Raw genomic sequence first — 9,872 nt, forward strand, 5'->3', positions numbered from 1 at the left:
GTTGAGTGACTTACCAAAGGCCACACAGCTAGTGTGGCTCAAGCCCAGGCAGTGCTCTGAAATCACTTTGCAGCATATATATAAAGTGCCTAGTAGAGTGTGGGATACACTAAATAAATGTCGGTATCCTTCCACCCACTCCCTTCCTAAAGAGCTACCCAACCACAGGGTGCAGTCAGAGTGATATGTGTCCCACCATTAGTGCAACCTTCTTAAGGCAGGTAAGACACCTAAAAGAAGGAAACTAGCAAGCTGGTGACACTGGGCCCAGCACCCTGAGTGACAGCTGCTTCCTTGCTAAGACCTGCCAGTGTGTCCCCATTCAGCTGCACACAGACGCCAGTCCAGCCATGAGCTGTTTCCTGTGTCAGTCACACTCAACCTTGTTGTAGCTGCCAAATCCTCATATGCTGGAGCTTTAGAAGACAAAAAGGGAAATAGGCAGTAGATAATTGAGCCCGGGGCGAGTTCACTGAGACAGCTGTTCTGAGAAACCATACAACCTCCGTGCTTTCCAAATGGTGTGAATGTTCTCTCAGTGCCACTGTGCCACTGTGAGAATACCGACTTGTAAATTACATTTCAAGAATGACAGTTGTCCCACAGTAGTTTCTTCATGGTTTCCCTTGTCCTGCGGCCTTGTGCCCTTGACTTACAGTCTGTTGGCCTTTCCTGTGGCCTGTGGCCTTCAGAAGCTCAAAAACATAAATTTCTAAGGGAGTGGAATTGTAAAGAAATTTTCTTTAAAATAAAATTCCATAATTGCATATTTGTGAAACAATAGCAGAAAAACTTAAAAGCAGTGGTACATTTAATAAGCAGAAGTAGAAGAGGGAAGCTAAAACAAAAAAGAAAGGACTACTTTCAGGTTCATTTTTTAGTGTTTCTTGTTTCTTGTACGTAAAGTTTCCATTGGCTAAACATGGATCTGCTGTACAGATTTCAAATTTCCCAGGACAACTTTTCAGATCATCACCATGTTAATTGTGGTGGGCACAGGTCTTAGAGTATTTGTGCTTCCTATGGGACCCTAAAGGTGTGGTTTCAAACATAGCCCAGTTCCAGCCAACATCACAATGCCAAGTCTTCCTGCTTTTCTCACTGGCAAATGCTCATCTAATCTAAGAAGGAGTGTGTATCTTGAAGATTAATTGAAAATATTAACCAAGAAGCCAGGAGGGTGGCAACCTGAACTCTAATCCTAAGAAGTATTCCAACTAAAAATATCTTCATCCAAAGCATATCTTCATCCAATATAGCATATGTAATTCCACAATACTTGACAAGAGAGAATTGCATTCATCAAGGTTCAGCAGAAAAATAGAACCAATAGGGTATGTACAAACAGATTTATTTTAAGGAATTGGCTCACACAATTGTGAAGCTGGGAAGTCTAAAATCTGCAGGGCAGGTAAAAGGTAGGCAAGCAGGCTAGACCCAGAAAAGAGCTGATATGCTAGTTTCAAGTCCAAGGCAGAACTTCTCCTTAGTGAACCTCAGTCTTTTCTCTTAAAGCTTTCAACTGATTGGAAGAGGTAAATCCACATTATGGAGGGTAATCTGTTTTACTGAAAGTCTACTGATTTGAATGCCAAGAACATATAAAAATACTTTCACAGGAACATCTTGACTATTGTTTGACCAAAAACTGGGTACCATGACCTAGACAAGTTAACACAGAATTAACCATCACAAGCATGTCTCTAGCAGAGTCTAGATTTTTGTTTTGAGTCTCTCCTAAAGTGTTCTCCCTTCGAATAACAATCTCCTATTCCTATGCTGTGTTTAGCTAATGCTAACCCTCTAATGGAGTCACAGAAGGAAGCCTTAAAAATCTTAGTGCTATGTTAGTCACCCAGACAGATGTTTGTGTCCTGGGTGGTAAGATCAGTGGTGAGAGGAATCAGGAGCTTTGTTTTGTCAAACTGATGTCAATAAATCTTGTTAATTTCTCCCTGTCGGCACTTTACTAACTATATAGCTACACCTCTTCTAGGAATCCTTAATTTTTTTTCTTTGAAAGGGGGATAACTGTAAAGCTTTTGAAAATGGCCCGCTGTCTTTGTAGAATATATGTCCAAACAGTCATACACAAAGGCAACATTTATCACCCTATTTCAGAGGGCTCACAGATCTGACACCCATGCATGTGTGGACTCCAAGTTTAAAATGTTTCCTAATTACCCACATAGCAGCTACTGGGTGCTAGGGATCCTGAGATGAATAAGCCATGGCCTTAATCTTAAAGGCACACAGTGTCAAGGGACTAATAAGAACATGGATGCTTTCAATAGAGAAGCCAAATGAAAGGGGCGGGAACTGAGGACCACACCAAAGAGGCTTCTCGCCTGATCTTAGGCAGTTAAGAAAAGCTGCCCCAAAAAAGAGCCTGGGACATAATGGTACCCACTCTGTCCTGCCTGGTCTTTCAGGTGGAAGAAACAATAGAGAAGAGAAAGCATGGAGTGCTTGGGGGTTTTTTTGAGAAAACATCTTCCAGGTTGGGTTAGGGATAAGATGGCAGATGATATGAGTCTGAAGGCGTAAGCAAGGGCCTGCAGCAGTTGTATGCGCCGTAGTCCAGGATCAGCACATTTCTCATAAAGGGCCAGTTAGTAAATTAGGCTTGGTGGACTTTGTGGACCATTAATTGTGATATGTCCATTTGAATGCAGTAGGAAACACCTAGCAGGTTAGCAAAGCATTGTGGGTGTGTCGTTGAGGTGTTTCCAGAAATAACTGACAGGGGAAACCCATCCCTGTTATGCATGGCACCAACTAATAAGCTTGTAGCCTAAATGGAACACAAATGGGAAAGAAGAAAGCTTGCCCATTTTTTAGAGTTTTAGTCTACTTGAGGGGTGTGTGTTTGTCACCCTTGGACTTCAGTCCCCAGTGTTTTTCAGCCTTCCAATGCAGACTCACACCAGCGACTCTCCAGTGAGTTTCCAGCCCTTGGAACTTGGACTGGCGCTGCATCCTTGATCCCTCTTGTCACGTGGCTTCCATCTTTTTGAGCTGAGCAACTACTGGGTCCTCTTTAGCACCCAGACAGCCACTATGGACTCTACCACTGCTGATCCTATAAGCCTACCTAATAAATCCCCTTGCATGATTATACATATATTTTCTTTCTTTTTTTTGTTTTTTGATGAGGGTGATTGAACTCAGGACCTTATGCTTATGAGCCAGGCATGGTGCCACTGAGCTAAATCTCCTGGCTATACATATATTTTCTCTCAGTTCTGTTCCTCTAGAGAGCCCTCACTAATCTGCAGACCATCGGGCCACAGGGGCAGCTCTTCAACTTGACCATTGTAGCACAAAAGCAGCCACTGACAATATGCATATGAATGTATATGGATGTATTCCAATGAAAACTTAAAAACACTGAAATTTGAAATTGAAATAATTATTTTTAATCAACAGACTATTTTTGACCAGTCTTAGGTTTGCAAGGAAAAACTGAGCAGAAATTACACCGTTCTCAAGATGCCTTCCTTCACACAGGGCTTCCCTTATTATTAGCATCTTGCATTTGTGAGGTACATTTGTTACACTTGCTGAGTGTAGTAGACAGATTTTCATTGCTGTGACCAAATACCTGAGAAAAAAACAGCTTCAAGGAGGAAATAGTTGTTTTAGCTTAAAGTTTCAGAAATTTCAATCCGTAATAATCCGGCTACAAGGCAGAAACATCATGGTAGAAGAGAAAAGAAATGGGAGACATCATGGGAGAAGAAAGCTGCTCACCTCATAGCAGAAACCAAGACTGGCTTATTTTCATGAACTTCCTTTCTAATCCTATCATGTGGAGTGAATCCTAACAATGTCTTCATTCGAGCACTTTCACAGTGTGATTTTGAACACTGTTTCCCCCAATACCTGGTTCTCATACTTCTGTGAATTGCCCAACATAATGTTGATAAAGTTCTGTTCTACTTGGGTTTCTTCGATTACACATAAGAACCCTGGCTAATATTATTAGCCAGCTAATAATATTATTATTAATATTATTATCCTGTCCTGAAAAATAGTATGGTAAAAATCTCTAGGCTCATGTTTGAATAATTTGGAAATGACCTGTTGATTAATGTCTGGTCTTCTTCTCATCCAAGAAGGGAAGAGTAGGAGAGTGTCACCATGGCCAGCCACTCCAAAGTCACAATGGTATCGAGAGCCCGGGCTGGCTGGCAGTGCTTTGGCCTGGGTCCCTCCATGCCTGGCAGTGGCAGCACAGAGCAGGGAGCTCTGATCTGTGACCATCACACCTTACCATTCTGCTGTGCAGTGGTGATCTCAGCTGCAGGGAACCAGCGCAAATGCTTCTCCTCTGTAAGCTGAAGAAAAGTATAGAAAAATTTCCAACCCTTTCCTTCAAAATTCTGTATGGTTTTTTTTTCCACCTTGAAATTAGCGTTCTTTCTGCAGTAGTTTGCATAACAGTCACTGGGGAATCTTAACAAGCAGCTCTTATGGTTGGCCCTTCTGGACTGAATCTCAGATTGTGCCCCAGCCTTGCTTGCTCCTAGATTTCCATCCCAGGATGGAATTCACTGCCCATTTCTGTGTGTTCTCGCATCCCTTGTCACTGAATTGGTCTTACCCACTTATATTCAGTCTCCCCCTCTCCCTCTTCTCCATGGTTCGCCTGCTCCCTGCTGCTCTCTGTACTGAGCTTGCCATTCTGAACTTGCAGCTGACTGTCTGGTCCTGATACCAGATTCTCACAGGCTCTTATTGCCCTTACTGCAATTTAAATTCTTGTCCTAGCTTTCCTCTGCTCCTTCGTATATTTCTACCACCCATGAATAGAACCAGAATATTCTGCAGCCCTGTTGGAATAAAAGTGTCAGCATTTTGTCCAAAGCACAAGTTTCTGGAGCACCCATAGTACACAGCTGCACCTGTGCAAGGGTGGTGGGCCTTGATGGTTACCAGCTGAAGTAGTGCCACTGAGCAGCAGTGGTACAGAGTTCATGATTCACTCACACTGATACTATAGCTGTCCCTCAGTATCAGCAGGGCCTTTGTTCCAGGACCCCCATGTATACTTAAATCCAGGAATGCTCAAGTCCCTTTTATAAAATGGCACAGTTTTTGTACATAACCTGTATACATCATTCCATATGCAGACAATCTCCAATTTATTATGGTTTGACTTATAATCTTGCTACTTTATAATGGGTTTTAATGCATTTCAACTTATAATATTTTCAACTAATACAATTGTGGGTTTATCAGAATGTAACTCCTTTCTCGGTTGAAAGGCATTTATACTTTAAATCATCCCCACATGACTTATAATACCTCACACAATGTAAATGCTGTGTCCATAGTTGTTATACTGTTTTGTTCAAGCAATAATAAGGGAAAAGTCTGTTCCTATCCAAGACAGATCCACTTTTTTTCTATTTTTTTTATTGACTCATGAGATGTGGAACCCACAGATACAGAGTTACCTGTGTGCAGCTGGGATTTAATGTCACCTTATTTCAGATTTGCTTAACTTTAACTCATATGTCTTTGTCTACAATGTGCCTTGATTTGACCAGGGTGATCTTCCATTCATTCATAATAGTTTGATGTGCACCTGCTCTGACAGGAACCATGACATCCCTATAAGTGGGAACTAAGCACAGTCTCTGGTCCCTAGAAAAAGGACAAAAAATATATTCCCGATGGAGAGCAGGCTGGGATGGCTTCCCAGAGGAAGTGGCATCTGAACTAATGTAAGATGACTGAAGTGTTGAAGAGAGAAAGGAGGAACACTTTCCAGGAAGAGGAAACATGTACAAACCCCCAGAGATGAGAGGACACAAATGGAGGGCGTTTGGAACATCAAGAACCTCCACTCACACACATCACAGCCTTTAAGGCAAGTGTGGTGGTAGTGCGCACTTTACCTGTGAGGAGTCCGAGGCGCAGACAAGGGCGGTAACTGCCAAGTCACGCGGAGGCAGAGCTGGGCTGTGAACCAGGACATTATTCAGAGTGCACGAACGTGACCTTTCACCTGAGAGCTCCTGAAGCCCACTAAGGAGGAGGGGGACCTGATCAGGGGGACTTCAGAAAGGCTGGTGGACACCAGTGTGTTCTGCGACACCAACAGCAAGACCGAAGCAGCTGATATCTGGGCATTAACACTCAGTGACAGTCCCAGCAGAGTTCAGAGCCAGTCCAGAAAGCAAGCCAGGGGCCACCAAGGGATGGAATTAGGGTCAGTTGCCAGGTTTCCAAGAACTGAGGGGGAGCTGCCAGGATCCCAGCCAAGCCCGTGGGACATAAGAGTAGGGGATTGCACCGAACTGGCTCAGGGCTGGTTTTTTACCTCCATTTTCCTTCAGTGCTGGGGAATGAACCCAGGGCCTTCATGCTGAGCTCTGTCTCCAGCTGTATCAGCCACTTTCCTGTCCCTGGCACACAACACCCACAGCTTACAGGAGTAGAGGTTTATGTGGCTCACAGTTTCCTTTGGATTCAGTCTGAAGTCCACTGACGTGCAAGGCAGAAAAGCATGGTGGGCAGGCCGGGGCAGGGGAAAGCTGCTCACCCATGGCTGCCAGAAAGCAAAGAAAGAAGGGAAGAGCCAGGGACAAAATGTCCTTTTCCAGGTCACCCCATAGTCCCATCTCCAACCAGGCCCCACTTCCTAACAGCACACTCAGCTCCTGAACTCCTGGGTGGGCGAATCCACTGATGAGCATAGCACCCCCATGATCCCATCACCTTCCACACACACTGAGGGACGTTGTAACCATAACATCAGCCCTTTAAGAAATTTTTTATTTAAAAAAAAAAAATAGTCTCACTAATTAGCTAAATTGTCCAGACTGGGCTCAAATGTGGGATCCACCTGACTCAGCTCCCAGAGTGCTGAGATTACAGGCACGCACCAGCATACCCAGCAGGGCTTTTTCTTGAAGGCAGAAACATCTCACAGCCTGCTAGAGCCAGCCTGTACACAGTGTCCCACACTATCTCTTCATGCCTCCCTCTTATCTTTCCAAACTTATCGTTTTTCCTTTTCAAAGTTACCTTCCTGCACTCACCCTGGGTCCTCCCTCACATTTATCCCCACAAATGTTTGCAAAGGGAGTTAGCATTGCAATAAATAAACGTATGATAAAGTGATGTCAGAGAACGAAGAAGAACAAATGCCGTTGTGGTTTAGATGGGGAGTGTCCCCAAAGCCTTCGGTGCACAAAGGCCTGGCCTTGGGGGAGCAATTGAATTATGGGAGCTGATTTACTGCTGGGAGCTGAGGGCTGGTCGGAAGAGGTGGGTCGCTGGGGTGGGACCTGGAATGGTCCCTCTTCCTCCTCCTCTCTCTGCTTCCCGGCTGCCATGATGTGAGCAGCTTTTCCTCTGCCATGTGGCTCTGCCTTGAGGCCAGCCAACTACAGACTGTAAGCAGGAGTCAAAATAAACCTCTCTTCCTTTAAGTTGTGGGTGTGGGTATTGTGCCCCAGCGATGAGAAAGTGACTGAGACAAATGCTAAGATCAGAAGTGTGTGTGTGTGTGTGTGTGTGTGTGTGTGTGTGAGCGCAGAAATCAAGCACTGGGAGAGAAGGGCAAATATTCAAGCTGTAATATTCTGTTGCTCTTCTATAGGTAAGACTGAATCTGACACTAAGCTTGCAGTCAAAGTGGAAAAGGAAGCAAGGTCATTTGGACAGTTGGTATTGACAGAAAAGAGGAAGTGTACCGCGCTGTCAAGAAAACTTTTTTAAACACACAATTCATTGTTGTCAACTGTGGTCACCCTACTGTGCAACAGAATATCAGAACCTATCTTTCTATCTAATTATAACTGCGTGCTGGTTAATAAGCTGCCTGTCCTCATCCTCTCCTCTTCTTTCTCTTCCCCTCCCCAATATATTTTAAAATAGCTAGAAGCTGGGTGTGGTGATGCACACCTGTGATCCCAGCCCTTGAGAAGCTGAAAGGAGGCAGGAGGATCACTGTTGAGTTCAAGGCCAACCTGAGCCACATAGCGAGACCCTGTCTCAAAAAGTTAAAAATAAAAAAATTAATGAAATTAATTAATTATACTTTCACCACAAAAAATCATTGTTATGAGGTGATAAATGCACTAATTACTCTGATTAGCTCATTACACAATGTATACATGTATCAACGCATCGCATGGTACCCCACAAGTTGTACAGTTATTATGTATCAAATAAAAACTCACAAATACATACACATACACACATGTGGCCCTTGGCTGGTGAAGTTCCAGCCTAGCTTTTCAAACTGAACTGCTTCCCACCTTAGAACACCCTGGTCTATTCTCCCAACCCCACACGCTGGTTGAGGCTCCTGTGTTCATCTGCCTTACAAACACCATCAGTCAATTCGCTACCCAAATTTCAAAACCCAGCGTAAGATCCCTGGTGCCCATAAAGATATCACTAGCTTCCCTGGTCTTCCCCTGGGTCATTTCTCTGCCGTGTTTCCCTTCTTCCACAGCACTCGTCACATTCTGTTATGTGTTGTAATTCAATATGTCTGTGTCTCCCCTTTGTGAGGTGGGATAGGCATCACCCCCGCTGGTCTCAGCTTTGTCTCAGTGGCTGCGTGAGCCCAGGCAGTTAACTAATCTCTCTAAGTGCCAGTTCTCCCATCTGGAGTATGAGAACTCCAAAAGCATCGACCTTGTTCTCAGCATAGAGTCTAGCACCTGGTGAGCGATGACATTTGAATCAGTCGCTCCCTGATCACCCCCTAGAGATGTCTAAGGCAGTGGCCACAGCCACAGGCGGGTCCTCAAATCCAAATGAGTTACAATTAAATAAAATCAAAAAGTCATTCCTCAGTAGTAATAGCCACATCACAAGTGCCTGCTGGGACCATTGGCTCCCATATTAGATAGGACAAGGAAGAGTCCCATCAGCACAAGAAGGTCTACTGGACAGCACTGCCCTAGAGCACTTGAAGCCCTAGGGAGACTCAACTTTTTTATCCAGAAAGCTAGATACATAATTACTTTAGACTTCGTGGCTATAAGGTCTTTGTGTGAGTACTCACCTTCACCACTGTAGCATGAAACAACCATAGGCAACACATAAGTCAATGGGTGTGGCTGTGTTCCAATAAAACTTTATTTTTAAACATTAAATTTCATCTAATTTCACAAATGACAAAATATCATTTTTCTTTTGAGGTCTCACACACACACACACACACACACACACACACACGCTTAAAAATGTAAAAACTGCCAGGTGTGATGGGACATACTTGTAATCCCAGCACGGCAGGTGGCTGAGGCAGGAGGATCATAAGTTTGAGCTCAGTCTGGGCTACCCAGTGACTTCGAGAGACCCTGTCAAAATAAAAAAAAAATAGCTCAAGTATGAAGGCCCTGAGTTCAATCCCCAGCACAGATGGAGGAGGAAAAAGAGGAGGAGGAAGAGAAATGCTGACTTTCTGCAGTAGTAATAAAAGGGAAGAAAGTGGAACCTCTACCCTAGGGCCACAAAGAAGAAACATAGTGGGCCGGGGATTTAGCTCAGTGGTTCCCGCGCCTGCCTCGCAAGTGCAAGGTCCCGAGTTCGATCCCCGGTACCAAAAAAAAAAAAAAAAAGAAACGTAGCTCTGGAGCATCTTGATTTTAGCCTAGTGAGACCCACGAAGGACTTTCAACCTCCAAAACTCCAGGTAATACATCCATTTTGTTTTAAAGCCCTGTTAATAGTAATTTGTTACAGTGGCAAAAGGAAATGAATACACAGACTAGTAGAAGAGCTAGATGTGGAAACACTGTACTGCAATGTGTCTGAGGAGTAACAGGCTGGCTGCTAGCGCAAAGGAGGAGAGGTAGGACTCTATTCAGCCAGAGGATGGGCTGGTCCAAGTATTCCAA

This window comes from Heterocephalus glaber, unplaced genomic scaffold (genome assembly GCF_053883595.1).
Source record: "Heterocephalus glaber isolate CG9 unplaced genomic scaffold, H.glaber_assembly_v1.0 deba00000937, whole genome shotgun sequence".
Taxonomy (NCBI): Eukaryota; Metazoa; Chordata; class Mammalia; order Rodentia; family Bathyergidae; genus Heterocephalus; species Heterocephalus glaber.